Source organism: Carcharhinus amblyrhynchos, chromosome 1 (genome assembly GCF_965287045.1).
Source record: "Carcharhinus amblyrhynchos chromosome 1, sCarAmb.v2.hapA, whole genome shotgun sequence".
Lineage (NCBI taxonomy): Eukaryota > Metazoa > Chordata > Chondrichthyes > Carcharhiniformes > Carcharhinidae > Carcharhinus > Carcharhinus amblyrhynchos.
Window position 1 is genome coordinate 147,152,786 of NC_137324.1, and position 20,635 is coordinate 147,173,420.

Below are 20,635 nucleotides of genomic sequence, written 5' to 3' on the forward strand. Positions count from 1 at the left end.
GTCCCTTAAGCTGTGAGGTAGCAGTGCTAACCACTATGCCACTGTGGAGTAAAGCAAAATGGAGTTGTAATTGACGGGAAATTTGGTTGATATCAGTTGCACTTAATCTCTGCCCATTTGACATGCATTTCCAGTGAGGTGAACACGTAAAGCAGAAAAATTTGAAATAGTTCAAGAGGGATAAATATATCATTTAGACATGATTTTCAAACCTTGATGTCAGAAATGCAATCGATAGGAGTTGTTCCACAATCCTGTTTTCCCAGCTGGAAAGTACATCAACAGGGAGCAGCTTCTTGCCATCATGGTATTCTGTCAGCAGAGGGGAATCCCAGAAGCCTCGGGGAGATGCTGTTGTAGTGGCAATGTCACTACAATGCCCAGGGAAATCCGGTAGGGGCATGGGTTCAAATCCCACGATGTGGAGATGCTGGCATTGGGCTAGGATAAGCACACTAAGAAGTCTCACAACATCAGGTTAAAAACTAACAGGTTTATTTGATAGCACAAGCTTTCGGAGTGCTGCTCCTTCATCAGGTGAGTGAGGAGCTGTGTTCACAAAAAGGGCATATATAGACACAAACTCAATTTGCAAGATAATGCTTGGAATGCGAATCTTTACAGGTAATCAAGTCTTAAAGGTACAGAAAATGTGAGTGGAGAGAGGTTTAAACACAAGTTAAAGATGTGTGTATTGTCTCCAGACAGGACAATTAGTGAGATTCTGCAAGCCCAGGCAAGTTGTGGAGTTTACAGACAATGTGAGATAAACTCAAGATCCTGGTTGAAGTCGTCCTCATGTATGCGGAACTTGGCTATCAGTTTCTGCTCAGCAATTCTGCAATGTGTGTCGTGAAGGCTGCCTTGGAGAACGCTTACCTGAAGATCAGAGACTGAATGCCTGTGACTGCTGAAGTGTTCCCCGAAAGAAAGAGAACACTCCTGCCTGGTGATTGTTGATCGGTGTTCATTCTTCCATTGTCATAGCGTCTGCATGGTCTCCCCAATGTACCAAACCTCCAGACATCTTTTTCTGCAGTGTATCAGGTAGACAATGTTGGCCGAGTTGCAAGAGTATGTATCGTGTACTGGGTGGATGGTGTTCGCACGTGAGGTGATAGCATCCATGTCAATGATCTGGCACGTCTTGCAGAGGTTGCTGTGGCAGGGTTGTGTGCTGTCATGGTCACTGTTCTCCTCAAGGCTGGGTAGTTTGCTGCAGACAATGGTCTGTTGGAGGTTGTACAGTTGTTTGAAGGCAAGAAGTGAGGATGTGGGGAGATGTTCGTCTTCATTGATGACATGTTGAAGGCTCAGGAGAAAATGTCTTAGCCTCTCCGCTCAGGGGAAGTACTGCACAACGAAAGGTACCCTATCCGCCATGCCCTGTGTTTATCTTCTGAGGAGGTTGGTGCGGTTTTATGCTGTGGGCTGTCAGAACTGTCAATCGATTAGTCAAGCGCCGTATCAGCGCAGAATCGCTGAGCAGAAACTGATAGCCAAGTTCTGCACACACGAGGAGGCCTCAACCAGGATCTTGGGTTCATGTCACATTATGTGTAACCCCCATGACTTGCCTGCGCTTGCAAAATCTCACTAACTGCCCTGGCTGGAAACAATGCTGAAGGAGCAGTGCTCTGAAAGCTTGCACTACAAAATGAATCTGTTGGACTTTAATCTGGTGTTGTGAGACTTCTTATTGTTCAAATCCCATAGCAGCTGATGCAATTTAAATTCAGTTAATAAAATCTAAAATTGTAATCAATAATGCTTACAATCAATTGTTGTAAAAACTCCAATTAACGCCCTTAGAAGAAGGAAATATGCTATCCTTACTTTCCAGTCTACATATGACTCTGGACCCACAATTTTATGGTTGTCTCTTAACTGCTTTCATTTGGCTGGCAATTCTTGGAGACAAGATCTCATCCTGGACCCTCAATAACAACTCATTAACTGCAAGATGAGCATAAGATCCAGCCAGGCCAGAGCTGCTGCTGGCTTTCTAGGCCTTTCATTGAGGCCACTGCCACTCCCACAAAATCCAACCTGTTATGTGCAGTCCTTTTTTTTCCACCCTGCATCCATTTGGATCACAAACTCATGGTTACACTTGTAGAGGGCAGAGGTTTGATTTATTCTTACACTGGGCTTCCAATCTCAATTGCAGTACGGTGGAGAGATCAATAAATGCAGAAGGAGGCCAATCAGCCCAATGGGTCTGTACCAACCCTACAACAGACCATCTTACGCAGGACCACCCCCCCCCCCAACCCTATCCCCATAACCCCATGCATTTACCCCACTAATCCCCAAACCTACACATCTTGGGACACTAAGAGACAATTTATTATGGTAAATCCTAACTTGCACATTTTTGGCCTGTTCAAAGACTATGCCATTGTAACGCTGCAACAGTTTACTGGGACAAAATTTATACAAATGCAAAATACTGCAGATGCTGGAAATCTGAATTAAAAGTAGAAAAGGCCGATGTAATATGTGACTGAACTTTGCAGCAATTTTTTGTTTTTTTAATTTCCTGGAATTAATTTAAAACCATTGCACTTCTTGCTGTTAGACATAAGAACATAAGAAATAGGAGCAGGAGTAGGCCAACTAGCCCTTCGAGCCTGCCCCGCCATTCAATAAGATCATGGCTGATCTGTCGTGGCTCTGTTCCACATTCCCGCGTTTTTCTGTGGATAGTTATCAGCTTCTGAAGTCTACTGAGCCTCTTGGGTCCGCCACCTATTCTAAAATATAATTAGTTACTTTTCTGTGTTTTTCACATACTTCTCATTGATTCTGGCCCAAAGGTCTTTCCATGCTTCTATTTTGCTCAGCCATCCTGTAACTGTCCAGATTCTTTGATTCTATGTTACTCAGGGTTTGGCAATTTTCTTTTTAGGTATGTGTCTCTCGTCCCACGTTAACATTGCTTTGCCAATCACCTTTACATTATAATACTTTGGAGGTATAGAGTATCACAGCTAGAAATTCTCAGTAGCTCAAGCAAGAATCTTTGGAGAGAGAAATAGAGCACAGAATTTTCTGATCCTGCCTGCCATGGGAATCATCACTAGAGGTCGGAAAATTTGTTGGACCAGCAAAAGATCTGTTGACTTTGCATGGGAATGTTTGCTCCTGCCGAGAATTAATGGCCCTAATTTCAGTTTTATGGCTTGCTGGGAGCTAGCTGGGTGGCAAAGAACTGACCATCTAAAGATAGCAGATAAAGGAAGTGTAAGGCTTCATATATGGACAAGGGTGAAAATACAGTTTTGACAAGTTTACTTATATAAATCACATAAATGTTATTCTTTTTCACCACTTTCACACCTTGTACACTCTTGGGTGCTTGTGGCTAAGTGGCTTTCTGACTTTTGATGATGTATGTGAGGACATGAATTGGTGGAGACCAATGAAGGGACTGTTGAAGGGAGGATTGGTTGGAGCACTGCTTTGTGTCAGTGGCAATAGGGATGGGATGGGAGGGAAGGTATAAGAGAGACTGTTGCATTTCAGATGTCTGACCTAACGCTCCAGAAACATGAGGTCAAATCCTATCTTACAACTGGAGGAAATTAAATTAAACTAATTAATAAATCTGGAATAAAAAACTGTCTCAGATATGATGATCATTAAACTATCCAATTGTTGTAAATACAATCTAGTTTAGTTAAGCCCTTCAGAAAAGGAAATCTACCATCTGCACCCAATCTGACCTACATGTGATTCCAGACCCACGGCAATGTAGTTGACCGTTACCTACCCTCTGAAATGGCCTAGCAAGCCAATCATTTACAGAAAAATCAGATCAAGATGAAACCAGACAGTCCACCTAGTATTGGAAACAACAGCACACCCAGCCCAACTGACACTGCAAAGTACTCCTCACTAACATCTGGGGATTTGAGCCAAAATTGGGAGTGTTGTCCCGCAGACTAGCAAAGCAGCAGTTTGACATAGTCTTCCTCACTAAATCATACATTGTAGCCAATGTGCCAAACTCCTGCATTACAATATAAGTCCTGTCAATCATCAGAATAGACATACCATACTCGCCATAGACACAACATCAGGTATATAGTCAAGAGGAAGTGACCCTGAGATTGACTCCAGACCTTATGATGGCTCATGGCATCATGTCAAACATGGGAAAGAAAATCCCCCTAATGATTACTATTTAATATCGTCCTTCAACACACTGCTCCTCCATGTTGAACACCACTCGGTAGAAGCACTGAGGGTAGCAAGAGCACAGAATGTACTCTTAGTGGAGAACTCCATGATTGGTATAGTAGTGCCACTACTAACCGAGCTGGCAGAGTTCTGAAAGAAGTATCTGCCAATCTGGGCCTATGGTGTATGGTGAGATAACCAACAAGAGGGAAGGATCTACTTGACCTCCTCCTTAGCAGTCTACCTGTCACAGAAGTATCTGTTCATGACAATAGTGGCAATTATGATCAGTTCTTGTGGAGACAATGTTCATCTTCACATTGAGGACATCTTGCATCATGTGGCACCATCACTATGCCAAATGGGATAGATTCAGAACAGATCCAGTAGCTCAAAACATCCAAGAGGCACTGTGGGTCATCAGCAGCAGAATTGTGAGTAACCACAACTTGTGATCTCTAGCCCAGCATATGCCTCACTCTACCATTACAATCAAGCCAGAGGCCCATCCCTGTTCAATGATGAATGTAGAAGATCATGCCAAGAACAACACCAAACATACTTTAAAATTAAGTTCCAACATGGTGAAGCCATAACACAGGATTATATGCATACAAAATAAAAGGAGTGCCATATTAAATAGAGCACTAAGGGATTTTACAACCAACAGATCAGATCAATGCTCTGCAGTACTGCCATATCCAGTCATGAATGGTGCGAACAATTAAACAACCAACTGGAAGAAGAAACTCCAGAAGCAACTCTATCCTCAATGATAGAGAGTCCAACACATCACAGTCTAAATATTTGCAACGATCTTCAGCCTGATCCTGGACCGATAGACGGGCTCCACAACAGCTCAGTGACTAGCACTGCTAGCTGTGCAGATACATGGATTTGGGCCTGTGTCTGTGGGAGTTTGCGCATTCTCCCTGTGGTTGCGTGGGTTTCCTCCGGGCGCTCCGGTTTCCTCCCACACCCCAAAGATGTGCTCTTAGGCTAATTGGTTTCCACCAAATTGACACTATTTCTTCCCTGAATCTGACTGAGTAGGGTCCCATTCGTAGACATGCAGGGTAGAATAGGTGTAGGGCGATGCGGCGGTGCGGGCTCGTTGGGCCGAAGGGCCTGTTTCCCGTGCTGGGTTGTTCTTTGTTCTTTGTTCTTTGTTCTTTGTTCTTTGTTCTTTGAAGTGCTGAGTATATGATCCACCTTGACTTCCACCTTAGGTTCCCAGCATCACAGATGCCAGTTTTCAACCAGTTTTAGGAAGCATTTGTCACCTTGCTAATCTTTCAGCCTGTTGAGGAAAGGAAAAACAGCAATTAGGTGTTAACTTTGACACATCCTATTACAGATGAAGGGTAAAGTGTAAGCGTTTTATCCCCTCTTGTCAGTAACAGTCAATAAGAAAAGGAAGTAATCCCCAGTGTTGTATGTTACCTGTACTCTGCGATTATGATTCTATGATTATAGACTAAACCGCCAAACCTCGTTATCACTTTTACAATTTGACAAAGAATTATTGTGGGATATTAGCATTTTGTTTGTTTGAGAGAGTTATCAGGGATGTTTGCTTAAAAGATTTACTGAGTCCAAAACTCTCAGGCACTTTCATAGTACCATCAAATGCTTTCTCATTTCCGTGCCGTTGCACTGGTTTTGTTCTAGATTTGGAGGCTCAATTGCTAGGCATGCAGTCGAGTAAAATCTGAGAAATACAATATAGAAGCTTGAAATAACTTGCAACTTTGCAACTATACAGTGCCTTTGACATCCATCTGCGTCCCTCGGAAAGTCACCAAAAGCTACTTCACACATGCAGTTATTCACAGCAATGTGTAAGACAGGTCCTCTTGGCATAAATGTGGCCAAGAAAGAAAATACACAGCACCATGAGTGAATACTGCCTAATACCACCTCCATAACACCACTTGATTGCACACATGCCTTAGCTCACCTACTGCTGAAACCCTCATCTGCGCTTTTTGTTACCTCCAGACTTGACTATTCTAATGCACTCCTGGCTGGCCTCCCACTTTCGACCTCTGTCAATGATACATTTAAACTATTCTCAACCTCTTCAAATCTGTATACATAGGGGTTGGTTGTTTGCTCAACATCAACAAGATTAAAACCTTCCCCTAATCAAGCACCTACATTTTTTTGGGAGGCTTGAGAATTCATTGAACCCTTTCCATATATTTGCAGCTATCTTACTCAAAAGGTCACCGTTGGAATAGAGATCAAGCACAGAATGCAGCCTGCTAAAAAATGCACAACTGAGAAAGCATTAGTCTTCAACATTGTTGTCACGTCCCTTCTAGTTGGCGGTAAAACTTCAATTGACTACCAAAGGCACTTGCAAGCACTGGGGAATTTCCACTCGTGGTGTCTCTGCAGGATATTCAAAATCAAGTGTGAAGATGTGTATATACATATTCCAGAATCTTTACCAAAGCTAATTCCTCCAGCACTGCAGTCATGACGATGCAAAATCAGCTCCACTCGTCTGGACACTGTATCTGCATGCCAAATAATTGGCTTCTAAAGCAGATTGTTTTCACAACTTAGGATTGGCACCTGATCTTAAGGAGGACAGTGAAAACATCTTATGGACACCCTGAAGCCCTTGTTGAAAAGGGAATAAATTGACATTGGCATGTGGGAGGAACTTGCTACGAATCGTGCCATGTAGCAGTGCCTTGTTCAATCAGAAACTAACTGTATAAACTCTGCTGCAGAGAAGCAATGAAAGTGGAAATAAAGAGATCCCTTGCTCAAGAACCCCTCTTCCTCAGGACAACTCTTGTCCTCTCTGCCCAAAGATCCACAGTTCTAGGATTCACTTTCTGAATCAACTAAGACACAGAAAAAGCCTGATAAATGCATTCTTGTCATCAAGGACTGATGATGCAACACCAACCCTCTGCAAACTTGAGACCTTCCAAATCCTTCCTGCCTGTGTCCTAACTCACATCAAAACCTATTCATTCACCACCCTGTGCTCACTGAGTTACATTTGCTCACAGTTAAGCAATGCCTTGATTTTAAATTTGTTAACTTTATTTTCAAATCCCTTCGTGACCTGACCCTCCTTATCTCTATAATATCTTCTGTGTCCTTTTCATTTGATTTTAATCATGCCACCTTGACAGCCATGTCCACAGCTGTTTAGGCGCTCCATTCTTAAACCTCTCCTAGTCTTTACCTAGCTTTCTTCCTTTAAGATATTCCTTAAAACTTAACACTTTGACCAAGCTTTTGTCACCTGCTCTAATGTTCAGTGTCATATTTTGTTCTATTAAGTTCCTTTGAAGCACCTGGGGATGTTTTCTTATGTTAAAGGTGCAACACAAATACAAGTCATTGTCATGTCATTTGTTTGTACAAACGAATACAGTCAACAGAGAGGGCCATATGTTTTGTAATGTAGAAGCATATTAACATGCATTAACACGGACTTCAGTTCATTCATATTATAATTTGGTCAACATTTCTGACAGGACATTTCTATAGATGCTTTTGATAAAAATGCACTTCTGGGGGTTGCTGGGTTTTGATCAGGAGCAGGGGCCTTCCTTGTCTCCTTAAGCCAATTACCATGGCCATTAATTGCATCAAACTACTTGCCTTTCTAAGTTTGGCAAGTTCACTATTGGTCAGGTATTGAAGTTGCAATCTTCATACCATGCTTTTACCACTCAACCATCCATGGGACTAATGTGATTGTTCAACATTTCTTCTCAACATTTCAAATTTCTATTCTAATATTAACTAGATTAGTAGCATTTACTTCTAGTAAACAATTTTCTGATAAGCAATGGTAGCAATGTGATTTTCTATTGCAGCCAAATAACTCCTCAATATTTATTTTCATTAACTGGACAGACTCATGTCAGGGGTCAGCAATTTGTTTGAAATTTCTCGGTTCTGCTCCAGAAACAACTCTTTTAACCGTTTTTACTGGCAGACTTACACATATACAACATACATATTTCCTGAAAATATATCCAGTTTTATAATGTAGCGAACCATTGAAATATTCAGAAAAAAATTAAAAAGTTGCTGCAAAAAAATCTTACTATCAATGGTTTGTGCATTTTAAGGGAGCTTTCACAGACTCAGTTCCTGAAAGAGCTGTAAATAGGCTGCCACAAAAGCTCAGCTTCAGATCTGCTATCTTCACTTCTGGGAAGTTCACTTTTCCACAGATACAGTTATTGCTGTGAACTTTGTGATGTAATATTCACTGAGAAGATGATAGCTTTGCCTTCACTCCAATAGAATCACTGTACCACAGTCATCTCCTTGTCCTACTCACACACTCTGCACTTCCTACTCTCACCAATTTTGCTACCCTCACTTCCTCACACCATACACAAACTATTTGATCAGAACAGATTCATTCTCTAAATACTTTACAAGGTTGTAACTAATACATTCCCTTTTTCCTTAGAAATTTGCACACAGCAAGAGGCTGCAACAGGAGCAGGCTATGCCTGCCTGCACATCTTGTCCCTTGGAGAACATGTGCTCTAATCACAAATCATGGCCTTAGCAAGTGACAACATTAGAGGAGACACACCATTATCCCCTTTTTCTCATCTTACTCTATCTAGCCCAGTACGACCTGTATAATAAACTGCAATTGCTTTCACCAGAGACTGCTTCTCCCCTGCTGTCCCTTCACACTAAAATCCAATCCTTGTTCCTTTTTCATTTCAAGTGGAGGACTTTCAAAGCGATCTTTCACAGTGCTCAGCAAAAGTATATACAGTAATAAGGAAGGACTGTAGAAAAAGAGACAATCAGCCATGGATATCTAAAAAATAAAGGAGGGTATCAAATTAAAAAAAATGCAAACAAAGCGGCAAAGTTTAGTGGGAACGTAGAGGATTGGGAAATCTTTAAAGGTTAGCATAAAGCCACGAAAAAAGCTATAAAGAAAGGTAAGATGGATTATGACAGTAAACAAACTCAGAATATAAAAATAGAAAGCAAAAGTTTCTACAAATATATAAAACGAAAAGAAGCGGCGAAAGTAAACATTGGCCCTTTAGAGGATGAGAAGGGGGTTGTAATAACTGAAAATGAGAAAATGGCTGAGGTATTGAACAAGTATTTTGTGTCAGTCTTCACAGTGGAAGACACAAATAACATGCCAAAAATTGATAACAGAAAGGCTATGGCAGGTGAGAACCTAGGAATTATCATTATCACAAAAGAAGTAGTGTTGGGCAAGTTAATGGGGCTAAACGTAGACAAGTCTCCTGGTCCTGATGACACTAAAGAATGACAGGAGAAATAGCAAGTGCACTAGTGGTAATTTACCAGAATTCGCTGGACTCTGGGTAGTTCCTGCAGATTGGAAAATAGCAAATGTGACGCTACTGTTTAAAAAAGGAGGTAGACAAAAGGCAGGTAACTGTAGGCCAGTTAACTTAACTTCTGTAGTAGGGAAAATGCTTGAATCTATCATCAAAGAAGAAATAGCGAGACAGCTGGATATAAATTGTCCCATTGGTAAGACGCAACATGGGTTCTTGAAAGGGCGGGTCATGTTTGACTAATTTGGTGGAATTCTTTGAAAACGTTACATGTGCAGTGAACAATGGGGAACCTTTGGATGTGGTTATCTGGATTTCCAGAAGGCATTTGACAAGGTGCCGCACCAAAGACTGCTACATAAGATAAAGGTGCTCAGTTTTACAGGTGATGTATTAGCATGGATAGAGGATTGGTTAACTAACAGAGAGCAAAGAGTGGGGGTAAATGGGTGTTTCTCTGGTTGACGATCAGTGACTAGTGGTGTACCTCAGGGATCAGTGTTGGGACCGCAATTTTTTACGATTTACATAGATGATTTGGAGTTGGGGACCAAGTATAGTATGTCAAAATTCGCAGATGACACTAAGATGGGTGGAAGAGCAAAGCGCGCAGAGGACGCTGAAAGCCTGCAAAGGGATACAGATAATCTAAGTGAGTGGGTGAGAGTCTGGCAGATGGAGTACAATGCTGGTAAATGAGAGGTCATCATTTTGATAATAACAACAAAATGGACTATTATTTAAGTGATAAAAAGCTGAAGCATGCTGCTGGGCAGAGGGACCTGGGCGTTCTTATGCAGGAATCTCAAGGAGTTGGTTTGCAGGTGCAGCAGGTAATTAAGAAGGCAAAAGAATTTTGTCTTTCATTGCTAGAAGGATGTAGTTTAAAGACAACAAAATTATGTTGCGGCTGTATAAGGTGCTGGTGAGTCCGCACCTGGAGAATTGTTTACAGTTTTGGTCTCCTTGTTTGAGGAAAGGATATACTGGCACTGGAGGGGGTGCAGAGGAGATTCACTAGGTTGATTCCGGAATTGGGAGTGTTGGCTTATGAGGAGAGCCTGAGTAGACTGGGACTGTACTCATTGGAACCCAGAAGAATGAGGGGAGATCTTGTAGAAACATACACAATTATGAAGGGAATTAATAAGATAGAAGCAGGCAAGTTGTTTCTACTGACGGGTGAAACTAGAACTAGGGGGCATAGCCTCAAAATAAGGGGAAGCAGATTTAGGACTGAGTTGAGGAGGAACTTCTTCACACAAAGGGTTGTGAATCTGTGGAATTCCCTGCCCAGTAAAGCAGTTGATACTGCCTCATTGAATGTTTTTAAGGCAAATCTTTGAACAGTAAAGGAATTAAGGGTTATGGTGAGTGGGCAGATAAGTGGAGCTAAGTTCACAAAAAGATCAGCCATGATCCTATTGAATGGCGGCGCAGGCTCGAGGGGCCAGATGGCCTACTCCTGCTCCTAGTTCTTACGTTCTTACGTTTTTATTTCAGATGTTGAAAATGCTGAGATTCCTTCCAGTCACCATAAAGATGTAGTGTCATTTAACCTGACCCTGGCAATCAGCAGTTCAGAGACTGAAATGTGTACGTTAGAGCATAAGCTAGTGGAGGGCTCTTCATGTGGCAGCGGATCATCAGCTGTAGGAATGCGTTGGTGCTGCCGTGGCTCCATGAGAGAGGCACCTTCTGTTTTTGCAGGATATCTGCATGCTGATCTCACATCATTCACTCTATCAGGACCCTTGTTAGTGCCAGTCAACTCTTTCAACCCCAGAATGCTACAAGCTACATGTACGTCCTCTCAATTCAAGAGTTTCTCCAGGTCATCCAACATGGTCATTGGCAGTATCTTCAATGGAAGCTCAGCAATGTTCCACCTCTAAAGTGTACCCATCAGGTCTACACCATATCAGAGTACTAGAATAGATAAACAAGCACCACAATTCTTAATATTATGTTAAATTATCGATAAGATGGAAAGAAGTTGCTGCATTAATTTTTATTCATCAGATGTAGTATTGATGTTAATATTATACAGTGCAGGGAGAGCAAGATCACAAAGACTGAATCTTGAGAAGGATGATGCTGAAGAGAATTGCATGACAGATGATGTATTGTGAAGAGAAACTCTTAATATTTCCATTTTAGTATAATTGACAATTGTGCCATCTGATGCCTAGGTCCTAAACTCCAGAATTCTCTTCTTAAAACTTTCTGCTACATTCTCCTCATTTAAGATGTCTTTAAAACCTACTTCTTTGTTCAAGCTTTTGGTTAATTGTTATTGTGGGCGGAAGTTTACGAGAATGATTCTAAGTATCCAGCTAGCATGAAAATGGGAGATTCGCAGATCCGTTTTTTTTGGGAGAGTTTTCACATCCAACCTTGTGTACGTAGTGCATGGAAAAATGGCCTAGACTGTTTCAAGCTGCTACAAGTAATGGGTTGGACTTAATCCACCAGCCAGTCAGAAGAGGGAGCTATTGTGCATGTGCAGATCTGTGTGTCTGCACATGCACAATTTCAACAGTAGTGCAAGCAGTTGCACATATGCACACCTCTGATTCTGTACAGATGCAATAGCAGCAGCAGAGGTTTGATAGACAGTGAGAGAGCTGTCAGGCTGCTGCTGCTGCAGGCAGCCTCAACAAACTCCCCCACCCTTAATCGTGAGCCCCACACCACTCAAAATGCAGCCCCCTCTGCCATCCAGACTGATCGGGTCCCCTAATGATCACAATGGAGAGCGGGCACCTTCTTCCCAATTGGGCTGCCCCTTCAGGCCCTGGCCCCTTAGGTCTCACCCCTATAAGCCCCACCCGCATAGACCCTGCCCCCTGGCACTTCCCAGTAGGTATTAACGAGGTTCCAGGCTTGCACCCTCCCCTTGCTCTCAGCTCCTTGGGGGTCTCAGTGGCCTCCCATTCTACCGGCGAAGCCAACACAACTATTCCCCATTCATGGGGACAGGTGTTTTCCTCATTGGAGGCCATAAAGTGAGGCCATAAAGGCAAGTGAGACCAGATGATTCAGTGCCGGGCTCACTAATACTATGAAATTAACATTATAATATATTTAAATAATTTATTCAGCCTCTCTCCCATTTCTGGCAAGAGGCTTACCTCGCCAGAAATCCGGCTCTTGTAAGATCGTGAGAGCCAAGAAATGGGGAGTGATGCTGATTCCTCGGTTCTCGTGCAATATTATCAGTGGGCAGGATGGGCTGGTAAAAGCCCGGCCAATATCTCTTTATGTGGCTCACTATCAACTTTTGTCTATAAAGTTCTTGAAAAGCACCTCATGACACTTTACTACATTGACATAACTATATAAATGCAAGTTGTTGTTGTGAGAAAGCTTACTTGGATGATCTGCTCTGTAAAAGAATGCTGGCGGGTTCGATCACTGGCAGTCAATGTTGCTGCTGCCCTATCTCCTTTTCATTCTGCTGTTCCTGCCCCCATAGACACCCCCTGCTAAAATCTAGAAAGCTTGCTGGCAAAGTGGACTTCATTTTTAAGTTTATGTAGGTCTTTGGAGAGGAGGAAGCTGTCAAGAGGAAGGTAGTAAAAAGTCTGACAACACCAGGTTTTAGTCCAACCTATTTATTTGATAATATTCTCACTAGCTTTCAAGGGGACAGCCTCTTTGTCAGGTGAATGGAGAGTTCTGGCCTCAGACAGAGCATATAAAGCACAGACAGTTTAGAGATTACTGATTAAAATGCGAATCCTTACACCTAACCTGCTGTTCAAGACCTGAAGTGGCTGACAATGTGAGTGGTAGGAGCACTGATCACAGTTTAAAGAGATGTGTATTGTCTCCAGACAGTACAGTAAGTGAGGTTTTGCAAACCCAGGCAAGTCACGGGGGTTACAGATAGTGCAACATGAACCCAAGATCCCTGTTGAGACCGTCCTCATGTGTGCGGAACTTGGCTATCAGTCTCTGCTCAGCGACTCTGCGCTGTCGTGTGTCGTGAAGGCCGCCTTGGAGAATGCTTACCCGAAGGTCAGAGGCTGAATGCCCGTGACCACTGAAGTGTTCGCCAACAGGAAGGGAACAGTCTTGCCTGGTGACTGTCGAGCGATGTTCATTCATCCGTTGTCGTAGCGTCTGCATGGTCTCCCCAATGTACCATGCTTCGGGACATCCTTTCTTGCAACGTATCAGGTAGACAATGTTGGCCGAGTTGCAAGAGTATTTACCATGTACCTGGTGGATGGTATTCTCATGTGTGATGATGGTGTCCATGTCGATGATCCGGCATGTCTTGCAGAGGTTGCTGTGACAGGGTTGTGTGGTATTGTGGTCACTGTTCTCCTGAAGGCTGGGTAGTTTGCTGCGAACAATGGTCTGTTTGAGGTTGTGTGGTTGTCTGAAAGCAAGAAGTGGGGGTGTGGGGATGGCCCTGGCGAGATGTTCGTCTTCATCAATGATATGTTGAAGACTCCGGAGAAGATGTCGTAGCTTCTCCGCTCCGGGGAAGTACTGGACGACGAAGGGAACTCTGTCCACTGTGTCCCGTGTTTGTCTTCTGAGGAGATCGGTGCGGTTTTTCGCTGTGGCGCATCGAAACTGCCGATCTATGAGTCGAGCACCATATCCTGTTCTTACGAGGGCATCTTTCAGGGTCTGGAGGTGTCTGTCACGATCCTCCTCATCTGAGCAAATCCTGTGTATACGGAGGGCTTGTCCATAGGGAATGGCTTCTTTAACATGTTTCGGGTGGAAACTGGAGAAGTGGAGCATTGTGAGATTGTCTGTGGGCTTGCGGTACAGTGAGGTGCTGAGGTGACCGTCCTTAATGGAGATGCGTGTGTCCAAGAATGCAACTGATTCTGGGGAATAGTCCATGGTGAGTCTGATGGTGGGGTGGAATTTGTTGATATCATCATATAGTTGTTTCAGTGATTGTTCACCATGAGGCCAGAGGAAGAAAATGTCATCGATGTATCTAGTGTACAGCATCGGTTGAAGATTCTGTGCAGTGAAGAAGTCTTGTTCGAACCTGTGCATGAAGATGTTGGCATATTGAGGCGCAAATTTGGTCCCCATGGCTGTTCCATGTGTCTGGATGAAAAACTGGTTGTTGAAGGTGAAGACATTGTGGCCTTCACGACACACGACAGCGCAGAGTCGCTGAGCAGAGACTGATAGCCAAGTTCCGCACACATGAGGACGGTCTCAACAGGGATCTTGGGTTCATGTCGCACTATCTGTAACCCCCGTGACTTGCCTGGGTTTGCAAAACCTCACTTACTGTACTGTCTGGAGACAATACACATCTCTTTAAACTGTGATCAGTGCTCCTACCACTCACATTGTCAGCCACTTCAGGTCTTGAACAGCAGGTTAGGTGTAAGGATTCGCATTTTAATCAGTAATCTCTAAACTGTCTGTGCTTTATATGCTCTGTCTGAGGCCAGAACTCTCCATTCACCTGACGAAGAGGGTAACCCCTCGAAAGCTTGTGAGAATATTATCAAATAAATAGGTTGGACTAAAACCTGGTGTTGTCAGACTTTTTACTGTGTTTACGCCAGTCCAACGCCGGCATACCCACATCACAAGTGTGGATATACACAGGGAATTGGGTGTTCTTGTGCGCCACTTAATGAAAGTGGAGAGGCAGATGCAGCAAGCAGTTAGGAAGGCAAATTGTATATTGGCCTTCATTGCAAGAGGATTTGAGTTCAGAAGTAGGGATGTCTTATTGCAGTTCTACAGAGATTTGGTAAGACCACATTGGGAGTGTTGTACGCAGTTTTGTTCTGCCTACCTAAGAAAGGATAAACTTGTCGTAGAAGGAGTGCAGCAGAAATACACAAGGCTGGTACCAGAGTTGGCAGGACTGTCCATTGAAGAGAGATTAATTTCTCTGGATCTGTATTCACTAGAGCTTAGAAGAATGAGAGGAGATCTGACTAAAGTATATAAAATTCTAACAGGGCGGGACAAATTAGATGCCAGGAGGATGTTTTCCCTAGTTGGGGAATCTAAAATCAGGGACACAGATATAGGATAAACTGTTTAGGGCTGAGGTGAGGAAATAGTTCTTTATTCAAAAGACTGTGAACCTGTGGAATTCTCTACCACGGAAGACTGTAGAGGCCAAGTCACTGCATGTGTTCAAGAAAGAGATAGATGATTTTTTTTGGATTTTAGTGACATCAAGAGACATGGGGTGAAAGCAGGAATATGGCATTGAAATTGAAGATCAGCCATAATCATAGTGAATAGCAGGGCAGGCTCAAAGGGCTGAATGGCCTTCTCCTGCTCCTAGTTTCTGTGTTTCTATAACTGAGATCATATGCACACATAGGAAGGGCACGTGAAATGAGGTGCGTGCTGATTACACAGCATTGATTGTGAGAGCCATACACTCCCTTTGCGTCCAATCAAGTGTAAATATTCATTTTACTTTTACCACTTGAAGCTGATGATAGTTCTATTAATATATAAATAATTAAACATTTTTTTTATAATTTATGAAATATTCAGAATGTATTCAATTTGGTGACAACCCCCAGCAAAGACTAGACAGGCCTACTGTGACCTGTGATGCATGACGATGGAAGAAGATATGCAAGATCCACCTTCATACCAAGAAGACCCTGAGTTCATCTACCAACCCGAGCTCAGTGAAATGAATCCAACAGCCTGGTCAAGTTCACCAGAGTGGATAGTATATGTGTTTTCCAGGCAGTCAGCCTAATTTGGGGAAAAGTTAATTTATTGTGTAAGATGTGTTTCTTTAATTTGCAAGTGTTTTAATAAAACTAATTTTGAAACACAGTCCTTTGCTGTAACAGCACCTGGGTAAACTCATTTTTGAGTAATAAACCGGTCACTGTGTCTGTATAGAATATTTCAAAGGCAACACAGCTATGGTAGATTTGGGACCTGTGTCCTCCCCTGTTCGGTAGCAAAATTTTTGCCTAAATTGTGGTACCATTGAATTTCTAGGCCAGGATCACCAACAGTCCAGTACTCATTCAGTGCTGCATTGGTACGTCAACCAGTGTCTCTGGAGTGAGGCATGAACCCATTACCTTCTGATTCTGAGGTGAGAATACTACTACTGAGCCAGAGCTGACAACCTGATTAAATTCTATTCTGTTACATTATGATTTAACACAACAGTGTAATAAAATAAAATACCTCTAATAAGGATGCGGATACAAAACATGAAACTTGAAAATAAAATGCACTACTCAAAGCATAAAGACTGCCTGTTAAAATTAAAGCATAAGGCATTCAGATTACTTAATCTATGCAAAGAGAACACATCTATTGTTCGCAGTGTAATTCATGTAACTGTATTTCCTGAAGCAGTCCATATGCTAAACATTATCAAATGAGTTGTTGCATTCATGGACTGATTTGGCAGTTGGATCCAGGAGTCACTGGGGAGTGGGATAAGAATACTGTACATTATGCTGGGGATTTAGACTGCGATAACATTACAAGTGATTAATTTGACACACCAGTAAACCCATGAACTAAATCAAATTGACAGCAATAATGTAACCAACTACTATTTTCAAACAGACACTGCCCCATACAAGATGAGCATTAAGAGGATGGAATGTTTCACTCAGTTGGAAAAGACAATGCATTAACCTCCACAGACTGTAAAATAATCTTTGTTTCTTAATCTGGCTGTCATTTTAATCTGTTTTCTGTCCTGTTTTCCTTTATTCTTAAGATTTCTTTCACTTTTCTCAATGCTTTATCTTTTATTTGTAGTTATTTTATGGGATGTGGGTATAACCTGGCTAGGTCAGCACGTATTGCCAATCCATAAATGCTTTGAGAAGGTGATGGTCTTTCAAAGGCCTTTTTGAACCGCTGCAGCCCATTGGAGTAGGTACACCCAAAGTGCTGTTAGATATGGAGTTCCATTATTTTGATCCAGCGACAGTGAGGGAATGGTGATATATTTATGCAGTCAAGATACAAAAGTCTGAGGTCACATACCAACCGACTCAAGAACAGCTCCTTCCCTACTGCCATCAAGACTTTTGAATGGACCTCCCCTGCATTAAGTTGATCTTTCTCCACACACTGGCTATGACTGTAACACTACATTCTGCACTGTTCTCTTTCCTTCTCTATGAATGGTATGCTTTGTATAGCGTGCAAAAAACAATACTTTTCACTGTATACTAATACATATGACAATAATAAATCAAATCAAAATTTTAAAAAATCAAGTTAGAAGTATGCACATAGGAAGAAAAATGGGAAGCGTTTATTCCACATGGTATTGCTATTGAAATATCTTAAAATGAAATTGAAAGGGATCCAGGAGTCTTAATGCTTATTATGCACAATCAACGAAATGAATAGAAATGTTTAACTATATAGCCAAAATGGTCGAATGCGAGTCAGAGAGAGTCCTAATTGAATTGTACAATACTTTGGCCAGAACACAACTAGAGTACTGTCCTACCAAAAAAACAAGAGGCCATTAAGGCATGAACATGGTGGGCTGAATGGCCTTTTTCTGTGCTGTAAATTTTAAAGGGCTGGAGACAGTGTGGAATCACAAAGCTGATTCTTAGTATTAGGTTCCTTGAATTATGAGGGAAGACTAGAGACAATTACATTTCAGTTTGGAAATGGGGGAGGAGGGGGAGTCAATTCTTCTATTGCGACCCGCAACTTTTCTGGCGGGTCCCATCGAGAGAATCGTGTCATCGGCCTTTTTCCGGGATTTGCACATGTGGCTCTCCCAGACAGTTGGAGTTCAAACCATACTAGAAACCGGTGGGAAGACAGGGAAATCATTTGAATCATTTTTCAATGTAGTTTAAATCTGTTTTGCATTTTATTATTGGAACTTGCTGGTCCTAATAGAATCTCCCACTCCACCAGGAGTACTTCATTCCGGTGGGGTTTAGAGGAGCTCCCCACTTTCGGGGAACTTGCGAGAGACCTGCTGGAATGAAGGGGGGGCAATCAGGCGGCAGAGGGGCGGTGCACCCTGGGCATGGGTACCCTGGCAGTGCCAGCCTGTGCTCTCGGCACTGCCCAAGGGGCAAAGTGCTCATGCCCAGGGGGCACCTTGGCACTGCCCACTGGTAGTGCCAAAAGGGTTGAGCCTGGTTTGGGTGGGGCCTAGTAGTTGGTGAGGGTGAGGGGGTTCCGCTTCCATGCTGCGTGGGGATCTTTCTGGGCTGGAGGGAGGCCAGCGATCGGGGCAGGCTTGGGAGAGGAAGCGTCTGCCTTCCCGGGGCAGACCGGGGAGGGGAGGTCTGCTGGAATGAAGGGGGTGGGGGATCACCACTGCTGGGTGTGCAGGGGGGCTGGACATCAGAGTGCTCCAGGACATGGCGGGGGGTCAGAGCTGGACTTGCTGTGGGGACTGCGATCGGGCCGTAGGGAGGGGGAGGTTGGAGGGGCAGCACTGTGGAGATCCCGGACTGGCCACTGATCGTGCTGGGTAGCAAACAGGGAGATTAACAGATCGGGACCATTGTGCATGCGCAGTGTTTGTTTCGCAGAGCTGTCAGACTCCGACGCGAATAGACTCTACCACCCCCGGGTTTTTAATGAGATTTCCGATTGTGACCTCTGCAGTGCACAGTTGTGGGGATTCGAGTGTGAAGCTGCACTGACGTCGTGATTTGGAACAGTTTTCCCACCAATTCAGCACTTTTGGGAGAATCACCCTCCCAGGTGTCTGACAGGTGCTGTGAGAAACGATAGAAGACACCAAATTGTTCAGGAAAGAGTACAATAGATTGTAGTTATATAAATTCACCTACATGAGAAGAAAGGCTAAAGCCATTTCACGCATGTACATGGACAAAAATGAATACAAGTTAACGAAGATGGCATTAGGAGGTGGGCTGCAGATATCAGGAGGTTGAATCAAGGTTGTAAACAGTGCTTTCGCTGAGACAGTGTTCAGGGAATATGATATTTAGTAGAGAGGGTACGGAGTTTAGACTGGTGGTAAAATTACTTCAGCCTCTCAATTATTACTGGAAAGTATATAATAGCCCATCTGAAAATTGATGTCGGAGAAACAGTCTGACAGTTCAGGGGTAGTTCAGCGATCAAGGGAGATAGAGTTGGATGTTATCACTCTATATATGGAAACTAACCCAATGTCTGATGGGCACCAAGCTGATGAGGAAGAGGAGCAGACCAATAATGGAAGCCAGAGTGGCATCTGAGGTGCAGGATGAAAGGTTCTTTTTTGGGATTTTTTGGCTATGACATGATAGAAAGGAACTGGGTACTGGATTCAAGGAAGAGTATTTACAGACCCAATCTACTCATGTTATGGTTTTGTGAACTTTTGGTGTTGTGGCCTGCTTAATTGGAGAGCTTCAAAGAGTTGCAAGAGAAGTGGGCATTTATCTGGGAGGCAGCAAGATGTTTGAGGAATTTGATGAAGGAAGGAAAGTGGGTAATTTGTAAATAGAGAGAACATAGTGATGAGTTTTTAAATGGGGCAATTGATGGCATCTTTGAAAAGGAGGTGTACAGAATACACGAAGAAAGAATCCAATTATATAATCGAGAATGGGACTAGGTAAATGGGTCAGTGGTTTGGTGAGAATGGAGTCAATGAAACAAGAAGTAGGCCTTATGGATAAGATGGGCTTGGAAATGGTGTGGACGGAGATAAGAAACTAGGCTGATTGGTGTACCAAATTGACCCTACATTATTCTCCCCTGAATCTGGTTACAATAGGGGTACCATTAGCATACACACGGGGTAAGGTAGGTATAGGAAAATGCTTTGTTAAGATGGTGGCGCAGGCTCGTTGGGCCGAAGGGTCTGTTTCCCATGCTGGGTTATTCTTTGTTCTTTGTTCTTTGTAGAGATTGGGGTAGAATTTTACCCATTTAGTCCTTGCAGGAATGGTGGGACTATTTTCAGGTCAGGAACACCATTTCTTTACGGACAGGCTTTGCCATGGCTCTTTTCCAGAGGAGTGACACTAACATCCTGTCTCCAGGTTCCTCAAACAGGGAGGTGGGCTGATTTTTCTTTCAAAGGAAGTATTTCTAATTAAAGGCACCGTGGCATAGATTTCAAGGGCTTGAATTTTGAGGCTGCAGTGCCCAGTGAGATCTGGGGACCC